The sequence below is a fragment of the Pollachius pollachius genome (genome assembly GCF_949987615.1).
Source record: "Pollachius pollachius genome assembly, chromosome: 11".
NCBI classification, from domain to species: Eukaryota; Metazoa; Chordata; class Actinopteri; order Gadiformes; family Gadidae; genus Pollachius; species Pollachius pollachius.
This window is the reverse complement of record NC_136944.1, coordinates 13,612,092-13,635,824: the sequence shown is the minus strand read 5'-3', so window position 1 is coordinate 13,635,824 and position 23,733 is coordinate 13,612,092. Positions and strand designations below refer to the sequence as shown.

Below are 23,733 nucleotides of genomic sequence, written 5' to 3'. Positions count from 1 at the left end.
GGGGAGATGATATGACCAAGGTATCGCACCTCCCGCTGAAAAAAATGGCATTTAGACATCTTCAGTTTCAGGTTATGCTGCTGGAGCCGACTCAGGACCATCTCCAACCGCTGCAGGTGTTGACTGAAGGATGTGGAGAAAATTATGATATCGTCCAAATACAGCAGCAATGACTGAAAACTCTGATCCCCGAAGATACGTTCCATTAGGCGCTGGAAAGTTCCTGGCGCATTACAAAGTCCAAATGGCATTCTGTTGAACTCGAAGAGGCCAAACGGGGTGCAGAATGCCGTCTTCTCTTTGTCTCTCTCTGACATTGGCACCTGGTTGTATCCACTTGCCAAGTCGAGCGTTGAGAACCATTTGGCACCAGTAAGAGCATCCAAAGATTCTTCAATGCGCGGCAGCGGATATGCGTCTTTCCTCGTCTTGGCGTTGAGTTGTCGATAATCGACACACAGCCGGATGTCACCACACTTTTTCTGGACAACTACGATGGGGGAGGAGTAAGGGCTGGAGCTCACTCTCACAATCCCTCGCTGTAACAGTTCTTGTATGTGGGACTTGACCAGTGAAAATTGAGATGGGGGGAGACGGCGGTACCGCTGGCGAACAGGGACGTCATCCATCAGTGGGATCTCGTGGTAGATCAGGTCAGTACAGCCCAAATCCCCATCATCCAGGCTGAATGCGTCTCGGTACTTTGTCAGCAAACTCTTGGCTGCTTGTGCATCATTAACAGGGAGATCGGGCCAATTCAGTTCACTCAGGCCAGGGAGGGGGTGGGGGGAAGAGGCCTCTACTGCCGTAGACTGGATGAATACCACCTGTCGGCCTTCGTCCTGTGTCTGCTCCTCCACCTGTACAGCCTGGGATGAGGAATGTAGATCGGCCAAATGTAACGTCCCCAACACTGTTTTTGACCTCAGCCACTGGTCTTCCTCACCAACATTAACAACAGGGATGTTGACAGTTCCTCTGGAAACAGTGAGGAGGGCGCTAGATATGAGCAGGTTCATGGGTAACCGACCTTTTCCATAGGGCAGAGGCTCCAGCAATACAGTACCAAGGGCTGGGCCTGGGCCTTGGTTGCAGGTGGCCTGGACAAACTGTAGGGAGCCCGCTGGTATCCGGATTGCCGGTCCCGGTGGTGTCACAGCCTCCCCTACATGGCCGGTCTGCAAGAGGCGGTCCATCTGTTGGTACTCTGACAATGCACGCCCCCATTCCCTCTCAGCTTGTTTTACTAGAGGAGAAGAAAAGAGATTGTCACCATGTTCCCTGAATAATACAGAGTAACAGCCACTGATAATGTTCATTCCCAACAGACCAGGTACTACAGTTTTCCTTTGTTGGGAAGCTGGATCAGGAGGGTCTTTTACCACCAGGATGCCCATCTGTGGAAGGGTGGTGCCGAGGACTTCAACATCTAACTCCACATACCCCAAATATGGAATATCTAATCCATTAGCTGCTGTTAATTTGAGCCAGGTACAAGATTTCAGTTGCTCATTTGTTTGTGGCATCAGATACTGTTCAAAGAAAGCCTGTGTTACAGTAGTTACCATTGATCCAGTATCAAGTAAGGACGGCACCTCCACCCCCCCTACTCTGATCTTTACTACTGGGCAGCGTCCAATTAGCCGGGATGCCAGACTTGCCTGTTTAGAACCCACAAATCCCCCTTCTGGTATCGGGTTCCCAACACCAGAGGGCGCTAGTTTTCCTGCTGCTCCACTGCATTCACTCTTGCTCCCACCCATTGGCCCCGTCCCCGTGATCCCACCCCCCCAGGGAGACCACCCATTTCAACCCGACAAAATCTAGCAATATGACCTGCCTTGTGACACCGCATGCATATTGGTTTTCCATCTGGCTGGAACTGGTATTGTTTTGGCCTGCTGCTGCTGGGGGGATCCTGGGGGCTTGTATAATTAGGGGCAGTGGACGAAGAGCCTAAGTGTTTAAGAATGGCATCTAGCTGTACTTGCTGTTTACGTAAACACTCCTTCAATTCTGCCAGCTCATCACTGGGCCTAGCAGCAATAGCGTTGGTGTCGACATCACCTTGACCTAATCCTGAAGCATTTGAATCACAGGAGTATGCTCGTGCTCTTTGTCCACAAGCAGGGGGCCCTCGCTTTTCCCATTTGATAGCTGCATTACGTACATCTTTGAAGGAATAGTTAGGATGTTGCCGAACCAAGTGGGCCAATTCACGCTGTAATTTGGTGTCACGTACGTTTTCAATGAATGTGTCGCGAATCACCAAATCTGAATTTGAAACCCCCCTTGGATCTTTACTTTCAAGTAGTTCCATCAAATGCAACAAAGCATGGGAAAACTCATGTATGGACTCATTATCCTGTTGCCGGCGTTGAAAAAATTGTCTCTGTAAGCTCACATATGTTTGATCACACCCAAAATTATCAAACAGTATTGTGAAAATAGCCTCTGGTGTGGCTCTATCAGTTGGAGAGCTAAATTTGACCTCCCGCTTAGCTTCCCCATCTAGCAGATCACAAAGAAATGTTGCTTGTTCAACCTGTGTGTGCTGCACAGACAGTGACTTTTTTGCTTCTTCTACCCAGTCTTCTACAGTTAACCCATCCTGAGCTATATCTCCTGAAAACCGTGGACATTTCCTCTCTCTTGGTGCATACATGTACACCCGCCCCGTTGAATCACTACTGACATTATTAGTTACTACACGGCTAGATGGCCCAGGGGCCTCTACATTTACTGTTCCGTTTCCCCCATCTTTGAGTCTATTATTTTCTGCTTTTAGTTGCTGAACAAGTTCAGTCAAGGCTCTGATTTGTTCCTCTGATTCAGACATTTTAATTGACTTTCTCAAAAAAAACAAAAAAAAAAAAACACACCCAACAATCAATTCTTGGACATGGGTAAGCGAACCCCCCCCCCAAGAATAATGTCTTTGTCCACTGTGTTTGTAAAACGCTGGTGGTTCGGCGTTGCAGCTAGAGGGCGGTGTTGCAGCTAGAGTGCGGTGGATGTCCTCTTGGGCAACCACTGTCCTCCTCCTCCACCCCCAACCTTTGCTACCTTAGTGCCTCCAAATAAATAAAAAAAACAAAAACAAAACACACACAAAAAAAAAAAAAAAGCCTCCGCTAATCCTGCCGTCAACGCCAAATGTGACCGGCACTAGGATTACTTGTGTATGACAACGCCACTCTCTTTAAAGGGGAGAGACCCTGGACTACACGCAGTGTGACTAATCTACAGCAACCACTCCCCACTCAGGTTAATACCTATTAGGGCAAGGACAAGCAGAGGCTCTTGAAGTTGTACAAAAATAAAGTTTATTTTAACAATATCCCCTCAACAATAAAATCAATACTTTTGTATTTGATAAGGCTGATACCTAGAGTTGGACACACACATAACCAGGTGAATACTGTTATGTATTTAAAGGTTCGAAGGCACTGCACACTTCAAAGACACTGCACACTTAAAAAACACTGCACACTTAAAAGTTCAAAGGCACTGCACACTTAAACAGCTCAAAACACTGTATACTTATAGGTTCGAAGGCACTGCACACTTCCAGAGCAAACATTAAATTCTACGACACCATGGAAAGGTGGATGGTCACAACTATCAAGGTAAGCGCAACAAAACAAAAATGGAGACACTAATTATAAGGATTTCTGGGAGGAGAGAACAGTGGCTGCCCTGCCGACGTGTGTCGCCAGTTCAGCCTACAGGACCGAATAAATACATTACAAGAAATTCAACAGTATTATTAAAACTGACCCAGATGATACCCATGCCCAGTCTCTCGTACCTGCTTTGAGCTAAGCTGTAGCGCATCCAGGTAATACAGTAGATTGACTGGGACAGCTAATGCTGCTTGTCATAAAGTGCTGATGATTAATATCTACAAATATAACAGGAAATACAAAGTTAAATAAACCACCGAATGTACAGCAGCAGACGGGTGGCAACATCATATTAGGTGGACATTATTAGTAGCTCCCACCTTAAACTGCTACGAGGTAAGGCCTACAGGTACGAGGTACCATGCAGTTTAACCCTCATGGCACCAACCGACACACTAAGAATGCAAGGAGAGGTAAATAATCTAAACTCAACATTAAACAAAAGCATATAGACCCAGAAAAGTGTTTGTACCTCTTTTCTTCTCAGACCTGCGACGCCGGCAACAGGAGCATGGACGAGGGTGAGCTACGAGAACAAACGTGGACTTGCAAAGTCCCGCGAGATCCTAGTCTCATGTACTGTGAGGCTGCTGTTGCTAGGTTCCCCACCTGGTGACCTGGGTCCTAGCGTCCCATACGTTACACGTGTTTAGTTTGCGTGTGTTTAAACAGATGGACGCACATACGCGTGCCCGCATTCATTTATTATTTTACACATACACACACGCGCCCTCATTCATTCATTCTTTTTAACACTCACTCGCGGTAAAACAATGTTTTCTCACAATCAAATACTCATCCATCCTAAAAGTTATGGGCATGTACACGATGTCTGTGTCAAGAAAATATTTGTTTGCTGTACGGTGTTTGCAGATGCATTGATTTAAAAGTACAACTTATTACCGCTGTATCAGCTGTTCTTTCCCAAATAATTTACCAAGAATGTGTGGCTAGGTAGATGAGAGAAGCAAAGTGTATGCGCGAGGTGCACAAGCAACATTATGCATGCGCCCTTAAAATAGCATCTCAACAACGCGCCACTGACTTTAAACCAGGTATTTCCTGGTTTGTGGCGCAAGTGGTTTCTGAAACTGCAAAATAGCACCTGGGAACGTTTGCGCCAGAACACGCCTCCTTTCGCCGAAGCACCCCTTGGGGCGCAAGATCGTTCCCTTTGCCCAGGAGGGAAAATAACTATTGTTATGTTAAACGCATACAATACAGTTAATGTGTTGATGTTTGAACACTCTTGTGCAGAGGTCTTCAACTGGGGATACCACTTTTGCAAATGCCATATATACAATACATTCGGATCGCATGATAGGAATAGATCTATTCCGAGTAGAAATCGGATCAGAAGTGTCCATGTAAACGCGGCTAGTGTGTTGGATTCATGTTAATGTGCGACCCCCCTGCAGTACCTCTGCGGTCCCCCTAGGGGTCGCGAAGGTTTTGGTTGATTAGACCTTTTTTTTATATTCCCCCGCTGCAAGTTTTTTGATAAATTGAAATGTCTTTAAATACACATTAACATGAATCCAACACACTAGCCGCGTTTACATGGACACTTCTGATCCAATTTCTACTCGGAATAGATATATTCCTATCATGCGATCCGAATGTATTGTATATATGGCATTTACAAAAGTGGTATGTCTCTCGCACACACCTGACACATCTGGACCGGCGGCGCCATTTTTATGTATTTGATTTTAATGAAAGTTCAGCAGGAGAGAGCTTATCTCTGCCTGCTCCTTTAATTAAGGACAGCAAAGCGACGTAATTTTCTCGTCCCGTCTTTATATCTACCCCCTCCTCCGCCGCAAACAATACATATTTGGATGAGATTGCGCAGCCAAGACTGTTGGGAGAGAGAGAGTGCTGTTATGTAAGGGATAATGTACAGAACGCCGGTCATTATCGGAAAAATAAGCGATCAGCAGAGAAAGTCTGCCAAAGACGTTGACGTCGCTTAGCAACCGCACACGAGTGTTAAGAGTGTTAAGAAAGATGTGAATCAGGCAAAAAATGACACTAACAAGCATCACTAATTTTCGTTTCCACATTTATGTTTTAAAAATGTCAATTTGAATAGCTTTTATGCGTGATTACATGCAATTGACAGACATTGTTGATCTTGGCAGGTATCAGTTTATTATGTTATGTTTATGAATGGCAGTGGCATGGCCACCCTACTCACTGTACCCTGCACATGTTTAAAATAAAAACATGAATATATGAACCTGTGTATAATTTGAATATCTTAGTATTGAATGCAAAATAGCAAGGTACATTTATACATGGCACTATAGGACCAGTTTTCTTTAGAACACAATTTTATACAATATATAAGTAGGGGTTCCCCGCTCCATCTCTCCATCAGTTTGGGGGTCCTTGGCCTGGAAAACGTTGAAGAACCCCTGCTCTAGTTTAAAGTTAACACATTTGTGTAAATTTGTTTTTGGCTACTTATTCTAATCGTTACCTATTAGTTAATAATAATATGTATGCTTTTTTTTAACATTTATTTAACCAGGAAAGTCCCATTGAGGTTAAAAAACTTATTTTTCAAGGGAGTCCTGGCCAAGAGGCAGCAAAAAAAGGCAGCAAAAGTTACACAGTTACAACATACAGACAGCAATTAAAATGATAAACAGTTACAAGTAAAGGAGGTCGTCTCAAGTGCTCTGGATCTGAAAGCATTCAAAGAAATCAGTTCAGTTATTTTCCATACTTTTTGCAGCATGTTCCATGTAGAAGGAGCAGAGTAGATGAAAGGCCTTTTTTCAAGTTCTGTGCGGGCAAATGGAGCAGTCAGCAAGAACTGATCATTTGAACGCAAACCGTAAGAATCAACACTTCTCTACACTTCTTAGATTACAGATGTAGGAGGGTAGTAGCACAAGCATGGCCTCGTAAATAAAAGTGCACCAGTGTCCCAGTCTCCTGGGGGACAAAGAAGGCCATCCTACTCGAGAATACAATTCACAATGATGGGTCAGGGCTCCAAAGTTAGCAATAAACCTCAGAGAAGCATGATAAACAGCATCAATCTTACTAAGACATTGAGCTGAGGCGTTCATATACATCAGGTCCCCATAATCTAAAATGGTTAAAAAGGTTGCAGTGACAAGCCGCTTTTTCACCTCAAGAGAGAAACACAATTTATTTCGGAAGAAGAAACACAATTTAAGTTTGAGTTTCTTCACAAGATTGACAATATGGGGCTTGAAGGTGAGGGAGTCATCAAGCAAGACACCAAGGTGTTTGTACATATGAACCACCTGTATGACATTTACGTCAAGAGTGGACACTGTTGGGACAGTTTTAGGTACTTTCTTTGTTTTTCGAAACATTAGTTTAGTCCTGTCAGCGTTGAGGACTAGTTTTAGCTGCAAAAGTGTGTGCTGGACCACATCAAAAGCTCTCTGCAGAGATTCAACAGCTTTAGCATGAGTGGATCCAAAACAGTAAATAATTGTGTCCTCGGCATAAAAATGCATGATAGCATCTAACAATTTTTTTCCCAACTCATTAATGTACATAATAGGCAGGAGGGGTCCTAATATCGAACCCTATGGCATCCCCTTGTAGACACACAAATTCAGTGTTCACAAACACAGACCAATAATATTTAATACACTTAGTCCTGTCACTCAAATTTGGGAACCAGGAAATTACATGATTGGACAAACCAAAACAAAGAAGCCTGTGCTTTAAAACAGCATGGTCCACATTGTCAAAAGCTTTTGACGGATCAATAAAAAGTGAGGCACAGTACTGCTTTTTATCAAGAGCAACAAGTATATCATTGATCACTTTTGTAGCCGCAGTGATGGTACTGTGATTTTTCCTGAAGCCTGATTGCAGTTTTGAGAGATCATTTGAGTTTAGAAACTCTCTCACTTTAAGTTGATCACACACAAGAGATCAAGAATTTTTGACCAGACACACAAATTTGATATTGGCCTGTAGTTAGTTAAAGCTGCTGGATCACCTCCTTTAATAAGGGGGTTACAAAAGCTGATTTCCAAACGGATGGAATTTCTTTGTTTTCAATTGGGAGATTTAAAAGGATTGTTAGAGCCTGTGCTACAAAGTCAGCTGCTATTTTCAAAAAATAGGCCTCTATCAAATCAGGTCCAGGGGTTTTTCTGTGATCCAACGCTTTGAGGGTGTTATGCACTTGCTGCACAGTATAAGGTAAAAAATGAAAGGGTTCTCCAGAAAACCTTGGGGGGTCTGTGCATGGAGTCACAGGGGCAGCTCCTGTTGAGTCAAACAAAGAACCAGATGATACAAAATGCTTGTGAAAGCAATTTAGGACCTTAGTTTTATCATAGACTGGGACCGAGATTTTCGGAAGACCTGCAGACTTTTAATTACAGATAAAGACTTGATCACTTTCCAAAATTTCTGTGGATTATTGAGGTTCTCAGTAGTGACAGAAGAATAATATTCTGATTTTGCCTTTTTGACAAGAGATTTTGATTTGTTCCTTAATTGCCTGAAAATAGACCAGTCAGAGGCGAAATCACTATTTCCTGCTTTGGCCCATGCCACATTACGGTGATAGACGGTATCTGACAACTGACGAGAAAAACAAGGGTTTTTGAGGCTGTTCACGAGAAAAACAAGGGTTTTTGAGGCTGTTCACCCTGAATTTTTCCTGATAGGAGCATGTTTATTTGCAATTTTCACAACATTTTAAGAGAATGTCCAAGTTAGCTCTACTTCCGGCAACAGACCTATATGCCCCCAATTAACCAAGACAAATCATAATGATAAGGCTGTTCATTAAAAAAAATTAAATTCCTCTTGAAAATAATGCGTGGTTTACATTTGGGGATTATCATTGCAGAAGACTCCCAAAGATGAGCATTTATGAGGAACATTTGTTAGAATTAGATCAATCAAAGTGGACTTAAAATTTGACCTTGTAGGTAGGTTGACCAGCTGGCTGAGATTAATAGAGTTACAGAAAGATTTAAATTAATCAGAAACTGCATTTAGCCAGTCCCAATTCAGATCTCCAGCCATTCTAATTTAATTTGGACAAGAGATGCTTAGGGACTTGGCTATTTCCACCTTCAATGCCAAAAATTCCATTTGGTTGCAGACTCAGACAAAACAATTGACGCCTCAAATTTTGATTTAAACTAAATGGCTACACCACCACCTTTCTTCAGCCTGTCGGTACGATAAACATTCTATCCGAGTATGCTAATGCATTCATTGTAATAGATTTCGTCAGCCAAGTTTCGGAAATTATCACAATATCTGCATCTGTTGATCTTATCACCAGGGTTTGATTACACATCTTTAGACAGAAGTAAGAGTAGGAAAATCTTCAGTCCTCGTTTCACATTCAATTTTGAAGCCAGGCAATGCCTTTCCTTAAGCGAAAGAGTGAGTTTATATAGAGCAAAAAAAAGTGGTTGTTGGTCCAACCACAAGTTTAAGGCCCAAACCAAATGAGACTGGTTGCTGAAGATGCCCGGCAGCATTAGCTTTAGTGCCACTATAGTAAGTGTCCACACATTGCTAGAGGTACTCACCAAGGGCTAATTGCTTGGTCTCAGGTCCCAAACAGCCAACAAACTATACTAAAGTTAAGAAAAATGCCATTGCCCTAAACTAGTTGGCCCATGCTCCAGGAGGATGTAGCAGGACCAGGCCAGTTGGCCCAGACTCCAGGAGGATGTAGCAGGCTCGGGATAGTTGGCCCAGGCTCCAGGATGATGTAGCAGGCCCAGGCCAGTTGGCCCAGGCTCCAGGAGGATGTAGCAGGCTCGGGATAGTTGGCCCAGGCTCCAGGAGGATGTAGCAGGCCCAGGCAAGCTAGCGCTGGCTCCAGGAGGATGAAGTAGGCACAGGCCTGATTAGCCCACCTTAGAGCAAATGTAGCAGAGTATCCTTAAACTCATTAAAAGTCCACAATTCTCTAAAAGTTTTTGAGGAGATTTCAATAAAAACAGCAAACTGCAACTTTTACAAGGATAAAAATGCAGTCCAATTCATTTAAAACAACTTAATCCAGAGCGACACTGATCAGACAAGAGACATGCTGTCACATACTGCCATCTTGGGGGGGGGTATATTAACATGTGACTGCATAAAAATGTGTTCACAGACATGGTGACTAATGTATGATAGTAAGCATTATTGGCCCTTAACGCTAATATTCAGAAACAACACTGCCTCAAAAGGCTATTGGCTTAAGAAACACCAGTAGAGGCATATACTTTTCCCTGAACTTTTAAACGTTGCAAACGTGCAAAACATAATTATATTTTTATGTGGCATTCAGTCCAATGCTTAAAATATATCTGTGGCATTCAGTAGGCCAATGCTCTGGTAAAGTGTGTAAAGTATGACTGTGGGGGGACGTGCGGCGTCTGGCCTGCAGGGGGAGGGTGAGCAGGTTGGGAGCGCACCGGATCAGCTGGGGGGATCGGGCCTGATTGCGGGCACCTGCTCGCAATCAGGCCAATCAGGGAGTGTGTATTTATGTGCCTGCTTTGTTTGTAGTAGGGAGAAACCGGGAGCAGAGAGAGGGAGAGATCCAACGCGGTCCCCAGAAGAGATCACAGATCGCGGAGCGCTGAACGAGAGGACTCTCCCGCACTGTTGATTAATAGTTTCAAGCCTCTGTTCTGTTTTACTTTTGTTTGAAATAAACGAGCTACCAGTGAGGGACGACGAACTGTGGTCGCCGCGCGCTCTCTGACCTTCTACAATGACAAAGTGTTTCTTTCTGTTCAATAGATAGAACTTCATCAATCCCCTGCGGGAGGTTCCCGGGGGCTCACCGGCCTACGGGCACCAGCTGGGGATCGGAGGTGGACCTCACCGGGGCTTCCCTGACGCTGGAGTTGACTCCACCTGACGCTATCGAGGCTAGCCTGCTGGCAGGGCCTGATGAAGCCGAGGGCGGTTACTCTGAGTCGGGGGAGGAATCTATTAACTTCGGCTCTGATGACGACGAGGACGATGATCACTTTTCCCCCCGCACCGCGTGCACCAGCTCCCTGAACCCCGCCGTCAGCGTGGACCTCCACGAGGCCTGCAAAAGGGCAGCTGCGAGGCTGAACATCGAGTGGCCTGAGCCCCCGGTGGAGACCGCCACATCTCGCTACGAGGGCAAGCGACTCCCAAAGGCGAAGGCCTCAACCAGCCTGCTACTTCTGGCCTTTCCCGAGTGCCTGGATGAAGCGACCTGGTCTTGGAGCAAGTCTCTCTCAGCCAAGATCCCTGTCCAGGGTGGATCAGGGTTGGATTGGGCCAGAATGGAGGAAAAGGGGTTCTCCCACCTGCCTCCGGTTGAACCACCGCTGGCGTCGCACCTCCACCCCACGCAAAAGTCCGCCATGACTTCGGCGAGCCCTACACTGCCATCCAGAGCCGACTCCTTCCAGTCGTCAATGACCGAGAAGGGCTACAAGCATAGGCGCCGGAACCTATGAGGCCGCGGGGCCAATGGCCACCCCACTTTTCGTGAAAAAAAAAATTATATATATTTTTTTAGCCTGTATTGATGAACTATTTCGTTTTTTAGTAATGTTTTGGCCTAATATTGTTACTATACAAATGAACAGAGCTTCCCTCCCCACGACCTTATATTGATTGAGTCTAAAACGACGCAATAGCAATCGCTCTCCATTCTCCGCGCTGAGTCACCTGGAGAAAAGGGGGAGCTACGTCAGGATGCTCTTCATTGACTTCAGCTCAGCTTTTAACACTATAATACCAGACATTCTGATCCCCAAGTTAATCAACCTGGGGCTCCCACCACCCACCTGCTCCTGGATAAAAGACTTTCTGGTCAACCGACCCCAGCAGGTGAAACTGTGTCCTCAACTCTCCTCCTCCCGCACTCTCAGCACTGGCTCTCCCCAGGGCTGTGTGCTGAGCCCACTACTCTACTCCCTCTACACATCCGACTGCAGTCCCACCCACCCAGAGAATATTATTGTCAAATTTGCTGATGACACAACGGTGGTGGGCCTTATAACAGGGGGAAATGAGGCGGCCTACAGAGATGAGGTCCTGAAACTTGGTGAGTGGTGTGCATCTAACAACCTGGCACTGAACATCACCAAGACCAATGAACTCATCCTGGACTTCTGACGGAACAGAGCTGCCCCTGCCCCCCTGTACATCAACAGTGAAGGTGTGGAGCGAGTGCAGTCCTTCAAATTCCTCGGAGTCCACATCTCTGCTGATCTCTCCTGGTCGGTCAACACCTCAGCGCTGGTCAAGAAGGCCCAGCAGCGGCTACAATTTCTGAGGGTGCTCAGGAGGGAGCATCTAAACACACAGCTGCTGGTGACCTTCTACCGTTCCACCATCGAGAGCTTGCTGACCTACGCTGTGTCAGTGTGGCACTCCAGCTGCACGGAGGCCGACAGGAAGAGACTGCAGAGGGTGGCAAACGTCGCACAAAAAATCATTGGCTGCCCTCTGCCTTCCTTAAGCACCATCTACGGCTCCCGCTGTCTCAGCAGGGCCAGAGGGATCCTGAAGGACACCACCCACCCCGGCTACCATCTCTTCAACCTGTTGCCTTCTGGCAGGCGCTTCAGGTCCATATATGCCAGAACAAATAGACTCAGGAACAGCTTCTTTCCCAAAGCTGTCACCATACTGAACTCAGATCTGCACTGATTGTTGTCTGTTTGTGGTCTTTACTCTGTATTTAAGTTTTACTGTGTATTTAAATTTTTATTTATCTTTATTATATATTGCTTTTGTATATTATTATAGATTCGATAACTATCTATGCACTTTTAAGGAGCTGCTCATTGCACTTCGTTGTACTTTGTATAATGACAATAAAGCATTCTATTCTAAACATTCTCAACGATTCAGCCAATGAGAGTACTACAGCAGGTAGCAATCGCGATGCCATGGCCCAAGGGTAAACAAATAATAAGGCACCGCCACACAAGTTAACTAACGATCACTGTAGGCTTCCGTATCATGCAAGCACTTTGTTTTCTTTAAAAAAAAATCTACATCACAATTGCATGCTATAATAAACTATTGTTTTAACCTACCATTACGAGTCTTGTTTGGTCTAGTAGGGAATTTGCCCATGGCGCTGCTACTGCTTGCTTATGGCTGGTTCAGACTACACGATTTCAGCCCGATTTTGCCCCGATTCGTTCGTCACAGACAAAATTGAAATAAAGAAATAAGTAGGTTAACATATTGACTAGACAAACGGCAAACTGACAAATTATATTTTTCTATAATCTCCCTGCTTCTGAAATCTCCGCCCAGTGCTCGTCCGCTGGTTTTCCATAAACATTCCACTGTGCGTTCATCCCTGCTGCATATGCCCTCACACATTGTTGAAATCATATGATGGATGCTTTACTCTTTCTATGTGGCTTTTAGTTAATGATTGGGCTATAATAAGACCACGTTGGCTATGTTCGCTGACAACAGGGGACTGTCATGGGTAGATGTGTTGGAGCGACTTGAACGAAATGGAAAAAACACTCAGGAGCAGACGAGGAGTGATGGATAGGATGGGATATTTTATTTATCCCAATTTAAGGCCCTTAAGGCGATAAAAAAATAGAACAAAAATTAACAAAAAAACAAAAACATAAAAAAAATCTCTATATATATTCTATACACATAAGGTTGACTCAGCATATCAAATAGGCTTGAGAGTCACCAAAAAAAACATAAGTCAAAACTTCAAGAAACCGGACCTTTAAACAGGTCAAATACAGGAGAGCAATATTCAGGCATAAGTCCTTTTTCTAACCGCTTCCTACAACCACTGTTGATTGTCGGCCTAAGTAGGCCTAACCCCCACTGCTAATTGGTGCATACCAATTTTCCCGTTGCGTCAGGGGTGTTTACCAGAGCAGTTACACAACAGCTTTAAAACAGCTTCCGTTCTATCCTCAATTAGCGAGAAACAATTAACCTTGTAAACTGTGCACCATTGCTATATTTTGGCATAGCCAAAATGTACAAAGACAGCAATAAAAATAAATATAATAAATCAGGGTCACTTCCGGTTTACCCGGAAGATTTGACGTCGATATAAACCCTGGTGACGCGGTGCTCCAACCCTCATATAAACATAAGACGAGTGGTTATTGCGACAAAACAGGTGACGTTAATGGTAAATGGAGTCAAACAGAAAGTTGTAATGATGGTACATGCAAGATTGTATTAAACTGTCGTAGTGCGTATGATAAATGACATGGTAGATGAATGATTTTAAAACAGTATGAAGATAACGGAATACATAAACAAACAAGACAAACCCACAGGCAATATTCACACTCAGTCTCCTGTGTGTAGCGTATCGCTACCGTGACGGTAGCTATGCGCCCCGTCACAGGGACATTTCATAGTGGTTGCACATTTTGGACGTGCCTGTGGACCCGAAGGACCTGTTTGGCCCAGCGTACGGCGTCATGCTAAAACGCTGGGAGGAGAAAAAGAGGGAGGGTGAGGCGCTGCGACTGTGTCTTCCCAGAAGAGCGCCTTTCCCCGCCAACGCACCCGGCCAGGTGTTCACCCAGCCCCGCGCTCCTCCGCCGGCTTACCGCATCCAGAAGCGTCAGCCCCACCCAACCCACGGGGCCGGCCGGGGCCAGAACAAACCGCCGGAGCACAGTGGCGCGTGTGGGAAGGAAACCACCCGCGCCCGGGGCGGCGCCAGGTGACCGTGCGGCCCCTTCGGCTACTCAGGGAGCCATGAAGAAACGGCGCGCTACCTGAGGCGCTGCGACCAGGGGGGTACGGCAGGCCCGGCCAGACGCCGTCGCCGTGATGTTCTGTTCCACACCCGGTTCCAAAAAAGGTTACAGAGGGCGTGTTCCAAGCCCTGCAAAAGGCGTGCAGAAGGCCGTTCGGTCTTCACAGTTCACGACGCGAAGGAGAGAAGGGTCGGACCTGCAGAGAGCTCAGTGGAGCCGCAGCGGTGTCTCGCAGACACATGCATGTGTATGAGCACACGCCAGTGCCCAACATCACACATGTGTCCCCCTTCCCAAAATCATTGTTCATTAAATATGTTTGCCAGCGCGCATCCAGGCTCCGAGCCGACGGCGCAGTTGTTTGTGAAAACAGAAAAAAATAAAAAATAAAAAAGGAACAGAATGTCATAAAACGGTGCCTGGTGGGCATGAGCTCCGGTGCGCAGCACACCATGCCCGTTCGGCCCGGCACGACAGCGGAACCAGCCAGGATGGGGCCGCTGTCTGGCCGGGCTCAACAGTGGCGTGCATGTGGTGAGTCAGATTGGGTTATAAAAACTGTAACCGCCGGCTACCGGCTCCAATTTGCGTCCACTCCTCCCCGTTTCAAGGGGATACTGCAGTCGCAGGCCCGTGGAGAGAAAGCTCATGTTTTACGGGAGGTAATCACCTCTCTAAAAACCAAAAGGGCAATTCAGATATTGCCACCGGAGAAAAACCAAAGCGGTTTTTACTCGAGGTACTTTCTAGTCCCAAAGAAGGGAGGGGGCCTCCGGCCGATATTAGGTTTACGCGCTCTGAACAGATGAGACAGTACAGTTTCAGGATGCTGACACACGCCGCTCTCATACGCTTCGTGCGAGGCTGGTTCACAAGCATAGCTCTGACGGGCGCTTATTTCCATATCCCCATTTATCCCCCTCACAGGAAATATCTCAGGTTCGCCTCCCAGGGCGTAACGTACGAGTATTTGGTTCTCCCGTTGGGCTTTTCGTTAAGTCCACGGGTGTTTGTGTAATGCACGGAGGCTGCTATCGCGCCCCTCAGGTTGAAGGGAATGCGTTAAGCAACGTACATAGACGACTGGCTTCTAGCCACACAGTCACCCCAGGAGGCTCAGGCGCAAACCAGCTTGCTCATATCGCACCAAATGTCCCTGGGTTTCACGTGAAAAATAGTGTTTTGGTCCCTACTCAAAGCATAACGTTCATAGGCTTGTGTCTCGATTCAGTGACGTTCAAAGCACGTCTATCCGCGGAGAGAGTGGAAGCCTTTCAGGCTTGTCTGGCACTTTTTCGCAGGGGGACGATGTTGAAGTTCAGAACGTGCCTCAGACTATTGGGTCTGATGGCGTCGGAGCTGGTAGTAGTCCCACTTGGCCGCCTCCATATGAGGCCGGTTCAGCGATGGGTTGCATCACTGAACCCTGACTGAACCCGACGTGCCATGGCCATCGCCGAGTTTTGATCTCCATGGCGTGCGTCTTGGCGCTGCGCCCTTGGGGACGCGCGTCCTTTTTAACTACAGGCGTTACCATGGGCACTATCCTGGCAAGGAAGGTCCTTTCGACGGATGCCTCTCGGGCGGCCTGGGGAGCCGTATACGAGGGCAGAACAATAAATGGCACGTGGAGTTCACATCTGCAGTTTGTTCACATAAACTGCCTGGAACTTCAGGCGGTGTAACTGGCGCTGAAACATTTTCTTCCCTTTCTGAGAGGGCAACATGTTCTAGTCAGGACAGACAACACCACGTTGGTGGCGTATATAAACCGTCAGGGGGGGCTACGCTCCCTCAAATGCACACGTTGGCACACAGACTGACCATGTGGGGCAACGCCCACCTGTTGTCGCTGGGAGCAACACACGTGCCGGGCGCGCGGAACTGGGGAGCAGATTTAATGTCCAGGGACGACCCTCGCTACAAGGACTGGAAGTTCCACATCGTGGTCGTGAACCAGATATGGGAGAGATACGGTCGAGCGGAGGTCGATCTCTTTGCATCAGAGGAGAACACTCAGTGCTCAGTGTCCTATTCCCTAACCGGTCGGAGCGCCCCGATGGGGCTGGATGCTTTGGCATCCGAGTGGCTGCGCGTCCTCCTGTACGCTTTTCTCCCATTAGAACTGATCATTCCTACTCTCGCCAGAGTGCGAGAGAAGGGTCATGCGCTGATCCTTATAGCCCCCCGTTGGCCGGGGAAATATTGGTTTGCGGAAATAGTCCAGTTGCTGTGCAGCCAGCCTTGGCCTCTGCCTTTACGCAGGGATCTCCTGACGCAAGCGCATGGGGAAATCTTCCATCCTCATCCGGAGCGCATGGCTTTGTGGGCCTGGCCCGTGAAAGGATGAACCTAACGACGGCTGGACTCCCATGGAATGTCATTACGACCATCCAGGGCGCCAGGGCTTCCTCTTCGCGTAACGCATATGACAGGAAATGGCGTGTGTTCGAGGAGTGGTGCACGAAAGCTGGGGAAATAGCTTTCCAGAGTCCCGTGCCTGTTATTCTGACGTTTCTAAAGGACTTGCTGGATAAAGGCCGGGCTTTCTCCACTGTCAAAGTGTACTTGGCCGCTATATCGGCTTGTCACATAGGTTTTGGGGACAAAACGGCAGGCCTATCGTTTGCCGGTTTATGAAAGGTGCACGCCGTCTTCGGCCGGTGTCGCGGAGCTTGGCTGCTCCGTGGGATTTATCTACGGTGCTTGATGCACTGTCACGCCCACCGTTTGAGCCCTTACAACAGGTAGAGCTTAAGAAGCTCTCGTTTAAGACGGCTTTGTTGCTCGCGTTGGCCTCGGCTAAACGCGCGAGTAACATCCATGCGCTGTCGGTTAGCCCGGCATGTATGCAGTTTTTGCGGGGGAACTCAAAGGTTTTATTAAAGCCGAATCCTGCGTTTGTTCCCAAGGTATTCGACTCTGCGTTGTCATACCGCCCTATTGAGCTGTTGGCTTTCCATTCTCCTCCTTTCTCCTCCCAGGAGCAGGAGCGGCTGAATGCGCTCTGCCCGGTGCGGGCTTTACGCGTCTATGTTGATAGGACGGCTGGATTCAGGAAATCGGAGCAGCTGTTTGGATCATGTGCTACGTCACACCTGGGGAAGCCTCTCTCGAAGCAGCGTTTATCACATTGGACCGTGGAGGCTATAGCCATGGCTTATAATAGCGTGGGTTTGGAACCCCCTATCGGCCTGCGCGCACATTCGACTCGCGGCATGTCCGCATCCTGGGCACTGTTTCAGGGGGTCTCAGTGGAAGAGATATGTGCGGCTGCCAGCTGGGCGACGCCTCACACTTTCACTAGATTCTACAGGTTGGATGTTACTGCGCCTAATCTGTCTCACAGTCTTGAGCGTTGGATCAGTGAACATGCCTGTTTGATGGGTTTGCACTGGTACTTCTTTGGCAACACGGGAGTTACTATATCCCATAGTGAGATACCGAGCGAATATTGAAAGAAAACTTAAGGTTAAGAAATAAACCAAGGTTTTCTGAGAGATGAGTGAGGTATCTCACCAGACCACCCTCCTTGCCCGGAGCGAGGAAGAGGTGTTTGCCTTTAGACTGAAGAGATGACGTGACGACGGGACTTATGTAGTAGGAGGAGTCCCTCCTCTGCAAGCAGACGTCACGTCTGTTGGCCAGTCACGACAGGCGTAGTGTAAAATTGCTTCTGGGGGACAGCACGAGGGGCGTGTCCCATAGTGAGATACCTCACTCATATATCAGAAAACCTTGGTTAATTTCTTAACCTTAAGTTATTACTACAAACGTCAACCCAGTCAAACCTGGCACAATGCTAGGCATAGGAAAGAAAGTGCCTAGTGCTAGGTCGTGGATGATCAGCTGGTCTGACGAGGAAGTGACGGAGTTCCCGCCCAGAAATAGAATAACAGAATAACATATTCAATTGCATTCGCTGATTTTGGAAAATCTTATGCAAAGCGTTTTGCGGATTGAAATATAATTTTAATTTCGCAACATACGGAGCGTGGCGAAGTGCATTGCAATCACGGGGACGCTATAGCTTTTCAATTTGAATAAAGGAACTCCAAAAATTTGTTTTCTATTTCTATTCTATTTCTATTGTTATAACTTTTGCAAATTTAATTGAGGATTTCATTGTCACTTTGCATATTAAAATACACTTTGAATAACGTATTTACATTATTAAATTGCATAATGAATTGTCATTGCATAATGTAATGACTTGCAAATTGCATTGCCATTTGAATTTTGCTACATATATGCTTCCATAGTTTGTTGACAATTGTTTTGATTAAAAAAGATTGTGTAATCTTGTTCATCAGACAAGTATCAATCAGTTTTCTTACATGCTGCAAGTTGATTTTACACCTGGGACAAATATACATTTTATTTTCAAGCGGGATGGCGACTTTGTCTTTTTCGGCTATGAGGATGTATTGAGCAGAGATGTTGGGATGTCCAATACACAGCAGGTGGGACTGGTGATGTTCAAGGAGGCTTGCAGGATCGTACAGCACACTGGAAATGCTGGTTCCAATCATTTATTTCATTTTATTATCAAACAAGAACAAAAACTAGTCAACATTACACATATTCATGGTTCCAAACACATTTCCAAATCGATAATACTTTTTTTACATAACACAGTCATAATTGTAACTTTGTGAACCCCTTGGAATTATTAGGTTTTCTGCATTAGTTGGTCATGACATGTACTCAGTCACTAAACAAATACAATATGCTGAAGCTAGTAGCGCAAATGGAGTGTCCCTAGCCAAGCTATTCACATCAGACATCCTAAAAATATGGCTCAATTGAAGAAACAATGGGTTAAAATACCACATGGGCACTGTGCATATCTGATTCACAGCTATGAGGAGCACTTGGTTGAGACTACTCCTGTCAAACGAAGCTTAAACAGTAATTGATTCCAAGGGGTCACTTATTTTTGGATGTTTTTGCTTTGCACAGTTAGCTTCAGCACTTTGTTTTTAGTCATACCGGTGAGTTAGATGAAGATCAGATCACATTTAGTGAAGTTATGCAAAAAAACGAATGATTTCATGGGGTTCACAAACTTTCAATTTTGACTGTGCTAGATTACATTGCACCAAAAAATATATGCAAAACATGCGCCAACAAAACGTCCAACATGGCGCCGCTCACTAAAATACGGCAGTATGTCTCAATCACTATCAGACGTTAGGGAATCCTGTCATAAATGCTGCAAAACCTATCGAGAAATATCCACTATTTAATGTAAAGACATTATTATTGTAACTAAGAAATGTCTCTGAGGTGATGTAAAAGCTATCTGTCTGCCACCTAATTTTAGAAACCATGTTATCAACTTCCCGTTCGAAGCCCAAGCAACAATCGCCAACGCCAAGTGATCAAATTGCCTTCTCGCCTGTACCAAGTCTGACCTAGGGGTAATGTATTTCCAATGTATAGAAATTCATTGATTTTCAATGTATATATATCAATGGGGCTGAAACAGGTAGTGCAACCCAAAATGTTCAATGTTAACATGTTAACATTCACATTCATGTTCAGCATGGTCAGACCTTTAAAAAAAATTGGTTTCGTCGGGAGGTGGTTGCATGGTAAGGCCCCGTAACACACAGCCTATTTAAGTGGTAGCTTAGTACTAAGCTACCATGTCAACATGTCACTATAGCTAGCTATAGTGACATGTTAAAATGGTGTATTAACTTACAATCTCTTCCCCTTAACCAAGACACTGACACCAATCTTAACCAGGAGTTTCCTCGATTTCTCAAACAGTATTCTATTGGCCTCGTTATCAGCCAGCATAGTGGGTCCTTTCCTCTCCAGTACTGCTTTCATAGTTTCAACTTCAACATCATTCTGTTGATGGGGTAATGTCTTTAGATGTGGGCTCAATGGCCATGCTATATCTCAGTACATTCTGACATGAACCATTTCTAATGTTATCAGTGTTAATTAAATGTATATAACAGGGTTAATACAGAAGTATTCATTGCACATACCTGCTGACTACTAGGACCATCTACATTGTGATGTTCAACCTTAAAAAAAAAACTACTACCGCCGCACACACACACACACACACACACACACACACACACACACACACACACAATGTATATAACAGGGTTAATACAGAAGTATTCATTGCACATACCTGCTGACTACTAGGACCATCTACATTCTGATGTTCAACCTTAAAAAAAAACTACTGCCGCCACACACACACACACACACACACACACACACACACACACACAGAAAGATCCACTCAACAAAAACCGAAGACACAATCACACACGTGTCTGTCTGATCAAAACATACCTCACATCCTTGGCAGGGAGCAATAGCCATTTAAATATATACTACTGTGTGTGTGTGTGTAGCCTACGCAAGGGTGCCCATTGGCTGCTTCTGAATAAAGCACGCCTCCCAAGTTTCATTTTTTGAAACATCACTGCGTAAGAGGACCTGAAAACGTTTACCACTTCGCGTCGATTGTGTTTTCAGTCCGTAAGCAAATTAACTTGATTTTCCGTCATATTTTCACAGGTTGCTTGTTGTTACGCGTTTGTAAGTACATAGCCTACGTAGACGTCTACATTGAGGTTATACTTGTAACATGGTTATCATATTTGTATCTACAGATGGAATTGCAGACGGAACTATTCAAAATGAACCCATTGGATGAACTTGACTATTTACATCTTCTACGGTTTTTCGGGCACAATAAGACAGAAATGTCCTGCATGGATAAGCCGCAAACATTTTTAAACCAGCTGCGGGATCACCAGCTCATTCTTGAGAAGAAATATCAGGTGAGACTAAAAGTATCTCGGATCAAAGAGCCATGAGTGTCTGACGCAACATATTTGAATAATGCGCGCAAATATAATGGGCTAAGAGAACGGAAATCCTTTAGTTGCCGCCTTGTGCGGCAACTGACTAGAGGGCTCATTTGCCTTACATTTAAGCAGCACGCACCAGGAAATGAACTTTACTTTATGAAGTTGAACTTTGTCTGCACGTTTGATTAAAAGTTAAGAAGCATTGCACTCTGCTGACACTGTTAAGTGTCAGCAGAGTGCAGTTTTAGTTATGAATCTTATGATCCTCTCTAATGCGCCTCCACACGACGCGTCACGCGAGTATGTTTTTTAGTTACATCAGTGTAGGCCAGGCCACACGCTTTAGAAAAGAAATGCATGTGCGAGTGCACTGCGCGCGTTCATCATGAATGAGCGTTCATGTTTTCGTCCCTGGTGAGCTCGGCCAGGAACCGCTACTGATAAATGCAGAGGTGGGAATGTAGAAATGGACTATTCCAATAGGCATCAATGCCCTTTATTATGGTCCTCATACTATAGTTTGTGACTCGCTCCACTCTCAAACGTCCACGAAAATCTGTTACCTCATTCATACCCCTCGATGTTAATGAAAAACTTTTCTTCCTCCCATCTCCAGGAGACGATAAACAGCAGCGAAGAAATGCAGCAGAACGTATATAAACTTCTGTGCTGGATCGAGAAAGAGCGACATCCGGACATCAAGATGTTCTGGACCTGCGTCTTCAAGGAATTCATGATGACCCAGTACCCCACTCTGAAGCAGCTACGAGACAGTCTCTTCGATGGTTAGAACCCTGCTGCGGATGTGTGCGCGCGTGTGTGTGTGTGTGTGTGTGTGTGTGGGGGGGGGGGGGGGGGGTTGCAAGTGAAGGTGAATAGAATAATACACGGAGTCGGGCTGTGTCTCTTAGTAACATGTATTAACGAGCTGGCACATAACAGGACTGACGCGTGTTGACTGCCCGAGTCCATACACACACAAGCCCACCAGAGGGAGCTGTCGGCGTGAGAAATCCCTCCCTGATAATCCCTAATTAAATCTTACCCCCGACGTTGTAAACCGATTTCCGATTAGTTATTGCACGTTCTAATGGTAGCCTACTAGCTCCAGTAACAACATCTTTGCCTAGTGTTTATTTCTAAGCTTTATTTTACCCAGTGTGCGAAATACCCGTCAATATTCAGGGGTCCCCATCTCCTGATTGTTGCGCAATACCGATATACATTTTAACATTAACATTACAATATTTCATTGATGCAAGCCAAGACAATCAGTATTTAGCCTACATGACAACACACATAGGCTACTAACAATTTTTGATGATCCGATATGCTATATATTTTAAAGCAACACTGACATAGGAGGCTGCATTGGCTAAAGTTGTTTGGATGCCCGTTGATTCATTACAAGGTGAGGCAAAGTTGTGCATTACAATGCAAACACGACAATAATTGGCACCACTTAAATGAGCAATCAACTGAATAAATGGCAGGTATAGCCTATTGGACACTGTGGCATCCCGCCGCTGAACCTCGGACCGGGCGGGTCCGAGGACACGCAGTAGACCTGGTTTACCGTCCCCACCCTCCAGCCGGCGACAGAGAGCACCACGTCTCTCCCCCCAATCAGCGCAATCGGGGACAACTGGCCGGAGGAAGGGAAAGGACCAGGAGCCGGGCTTAAAAGGCGCACCAGACCGGGTGAACGGGAGAGTGACACGGAGGGAGTAAGCACCAGACCGGGCGAACGGCAAGGGACGCGGAGGGAGTACACACCAGGGCGAAGCGACACGGAGGGATTCCACACAGCGCCGGGCAAGTGACACGGCGGGAGTACTCGCTAGACCGGGAGAAGGGCGAAGCGACACGGAGGGATTCCGCACCACGCCGGCAATCAAGAGGCTCACTGAGACCCTAGCACGAGTATACAGACTACTTATTCTGTTGAAATAAACGCAGACTGCGACTTTAACCCCTGCTTTCTGTGTAATTCCTACTGGGTATCTGACACTTGGGGAGACGGGTTGCCACATATGGTGGAGAATGCAGGCAACTCGACCGCGCTACGGGCCGGTTTTGTGAGGGAACCCCCTTCAGCCGGCATGCAGAACCCGGATGGGACCGCGGCGACGCCCGCCCAGCAGCAGCAGCGGGAGACCACGGAGAGTCTGGCCCTGCTCTACGAGGCCGTACTACGGCTCACAGAACTAACCGCCGCCGCGACCGCCGCCCCGATGCAGCCGGAGACGACGCCGCCAGAGACGACGGGGCCCGAGATGAGGCCGCGGGAGGCAGGGCCGCGGGAGACGAGGCCGCGGGAGACGGGGCCCCGAGGCGAGCCACGCTGGCAGCAGACGCAGCCATGCATGCTAGCGACCTGCTGGGCACAGGGGAAAACAGGAAGCCCGACCATAGCGGCGCGGGTAATGAACCGGGGCACGCAGGCCCTCGTGGATACCGGCAGCG

The 23,733-nt window shown here is 46.4% G+C and overlaps 1 long non-coding RNA gene across 1 annotated transcript; it reads right to left on the bottom strand.

Moving 5' to 3' along the window:
• Positions 1 to 3,440: 3,440 nt before the first annotated feature.
• Positions 3,441 to 4,179, bottom strand: LOC307082492. Its single transcript, XR_013812223.1, has 3 exons — positions 4,159 to 4,179; positions 4,007 to 4,081; positions 3,441 to 3,904 (listed from the first exon to the last, which is right to left on the bottom strand). It is a non-coding gene; the product is annotated as an uncharacterized lncRNA (long non-coding RNA).
• Between the last annotated feature and the right edge of the window lie 19,554 nt (positions 4,180 to 23,733).